This window comes from Hyaena hyaena, unplaced genomic scaffold (assembly GCF_003009895.1).
Source record: "Hyaena hyaena isolate Hyena2069 unplaced genomic scaffold, ASM300989v1 scaffold_288, whole genome shotgun sequence".
NCBI lineage: Eukaryota > Metazoa > Chordata > Mammalia > Carnivora > Hyaenidae > Hyaena > Hyaena hyaena.
In genome coordinates this window covers 1,694,703-1,697,657 of record NW_024080922.1, presented here as the reverse complement: position 1 = coordinate 1,697,657, position 2,955 = coordinate 1,694,703, and the positions used below count along the sequence as shown (strand labels likewise).

At 48.6% G+C, this 2,955-nt stretch overlaps 1 long non-coding RNA gene across 2 annotated transcripts; it reads right to left on the bottom strand.

Moving 5' to 3' along the window:
* Positions 1 to 587: 587 nt before the first annotated feature.
* Positions 588 to 2,613, bottom strand: LOC120241823. 2 transcript variants are annotated; one of them, XR_005530960.1, is made up of 3 exons: positions 2,493 to 2,613; positions 921 to 1,766; positions 588 to 822 (listed from the first exon to the last, which is right to left on the bottom strand). It is a non-coding gene; the product is annotated as an uncharacterized LOC120241823 (long non-coding RNA). The 2 variants fall into 2 exon arrangements; XR_005530959.1 differs by having other exon boundaries at positions 588 to 1,766.
* Positions 2,614 to 2,955: the final 342 nt, after the last annotated feature.

The following is a 2,955-nucleotide window of genomic DNA, read 5'->3' as shown; positions in this document are numbered from 1 at the left end:
ATCATGACCTGAGCTGAAGTCAGACGCTTAACTGACTGAGCCACCAAGGCGCCCCCAGCACAATGAGTATTAAGTGGCACAGAGGGACACGTCTGTGTGTGTGTGTGTGCGCGCGCGCGCGCGAGCACGTGTCCATATGCACCTGCCTTTGGCCACTTTTATCTTTGAACATAATAGGTCCATGTTCGAAGCCCAGCTACTGAAAAGCTCAGCCCTGATTTGGCAGGACCAACCCTCAGCCCAGAGCAAACGCAGGAAATAAACAAGGGCCATTCCAAAGGGCTGTGATTCAAAGAGGGAAGTTCCTGCAACAGTGATAAAGTTCAACAAACCCAACGGGCAAACCCGTCAGGAAGCATCGACAGACATTCAGGTGATGATATTTATTTTAAGCAGCGAGGAGGGGAGGGCAAAAGATAAAAACCAGTTTCTGCGTGAGCAGAGATGATTCGTCCGAGAGCAGGGCCAACGAGCCCCGAAGTGTGAACTTGAACTGAGAGAGACTGCCTCCCATGGAGCCACGGGCATCCACAGGTGAATGTAGTGAAAGTACGTCTACGTGGAGAAGTGGGTTTTAACACGTCAGCTCAGAACAGTGAGAAGCACCGCTCTGCTCTTTATCCCTCCAAACCCCCTTCAGTTTCTTAGCGATGGGGACTTTTGACCTTTTCCTTCTTAACTAGCCACGCTTGTTAAGAAACAAGTATCCTAAAACCCGAGGTGGCCTTGGATGTTGTCCTCTGTTGCAGCAGACCACACTTTCCTTGCTGAATCAGACCTTGTAATATATCAGCGATGAGTCACAGACAAGCAAACGAGCCGCTATTAGGAAGAAAGATAATGGGGTGATTTTTATCAGTGGCTGAATCTTAGCAAATGACAAGTATTGCCTAATCACTGGTCATATTCATATACATTACCTTCCAGATCACTGCTTGGTAGTTCCTGGGATGGTTTCTAACTGTCAATATTTACAAAACCAGGCACTTAACAACACAGGCCGAGCAGGCGGGATGGCTCCAAGGATGAGTCATGCTAAATGAAGCCTTTTATCTAAGGGTCACTGCTCTGTCCTCATTGGCTGGGCCACGCTGGGAGTCAGAAGGTTATTGAAAAGCACACACGTGGTTAGAGGCTCTGGTCGCTTCTCTGGAGGAACCAGCGTTTATGAAATCGAAGCCTGGGAGGAGAGGGCATGGCTCTGAAAGCATAGAGAGCTGTCTTTTTAAAAATCTGCTAGCTAGTACATATAGCTCTGGGGCTAGGAGGAAGTGGCAGAGAGACAGCACGAAGGGCCCAGCTCAGCTTCCACTTGCAGCAGACACATAATCACACCCCCTTAAGTCACACTCTGGCCTTGGCTGGAGAGGCACCTGCATCACCCCAAACACGCACCAAGGAAGGGGGCACCCGCTGGACTTAGAGCCAGGCCAACCACTGGCTTGGCTATTTAAGTAAGGCAAAATAGACCCATCTGCCCAACCAGTCCACATAGAAATTCCTGGCTCCATTTAAGCACTGGAAGAAAATTCCTTTGAGTTTTGAAAGCGTATGTGTTCGGGAGTCATTCATGAGAAAACACAGGTAAACTCCAGAGATGGGAACACCTCAGGTCTTACAGAGTGGGGAAGAGGGGAGGAATGGATGTCCAACCAAGGAAGGCACCCAGGAGGAGGTGAGACAGGGAGTGGCCCCGCACGTGGTGGCTTTTTAACACTCTTGCTGGACTAGCCCTCAAACCGTCCCAGGAGCGTGTTCGTTTGCGCCTATGGAGAAGATAGGAAGCTTCTGTTAGCATCAACGTTATGTGAAGAAATGCTACCACGCTTCAGAAACGTCAGTCAGTATGAGTGACCATGATGTGCAAGCTTCACTCCCCTTCATGTACACAGAAGCTGATCGCAACCGCACTGGCGGTGATGTCTTTGCCAAAGTCCTTTAGGGACCCAGGACTATGCAACATGGGACCGGCTGGCCAATATGAGTTCCTGGAATCCTAGGTCCCTTTAAAATCAATGAGCTAAACATATATTGCGCAAGGACCCCAGAGCGGAACAGGATTACTACTGAGTTTGTGCAGTAGAAAACGTCTTTGACTGGGGCGCCTGGGTGGCTCAGTCGGTTAAGCGTCCGACTTCAGCTCAGGTCATGATCCCACCGTCCGTGAGTTCGAGCCTTCTATCAGGCTCTGTGCGGACAGCTCAGAGCCTGGAGCCTGCTTCAGATTCTGTGTCTCCCTCTCTCTCTGCCCCTGCCCCACTTGTGCTCTATCTCTCTCTCTCTCAAAAATAAAAACATTAAAAAAAAAAAAAAAAAAGAAAATGTCTTTGATAGAAAATGGTAGAGGGGCACCTGGGTGGTTCAATTGGTTGACTGTCCGATGCTTGATTTTGATTTTGACTCAGCTCATGATCCTAGGGTGATGCTTAAAATTTTCTCTCTATTCCTCTCTCTAAAATAATATAAAAATTAAAATAATTGCACAGACTTACAAACTGTGCAAATTTTCAAATGGACCTGGCTTCTCAGTAGGACTAGAAGGTCTGAAGGCTCAGAAATGTTCCCAGAGATCCCAAGTTTACTCCACAATGAAAGGAGATCATGATTCCTGCGAAGAGATCACAGTCTGTAGCCACTGTCTGGGGCCGTCAAAGGACGATCTTTCAGTAACAGTTGTATGGAAACATAGTCACATAGGCATCATCTTTAATCACAAAGGGCAACCAGTGATGTAACTCATGGTCCCGAGAGAGACTTGACCGTGGCCCTTCCCAGCTACCGTGTACCTGAAAGCCAGGACTGGGGAACCTGTGGCCAGCTGCACAAACAGGTGTGTCCCCAAAAGCTATGGATAATCTTCGCAGTCTTCCCCAGCATACACACACACACACACACACACACACACACACACACGGCAGCCTTGTGTACATTCTGGTCATGCGCATACACATCCAT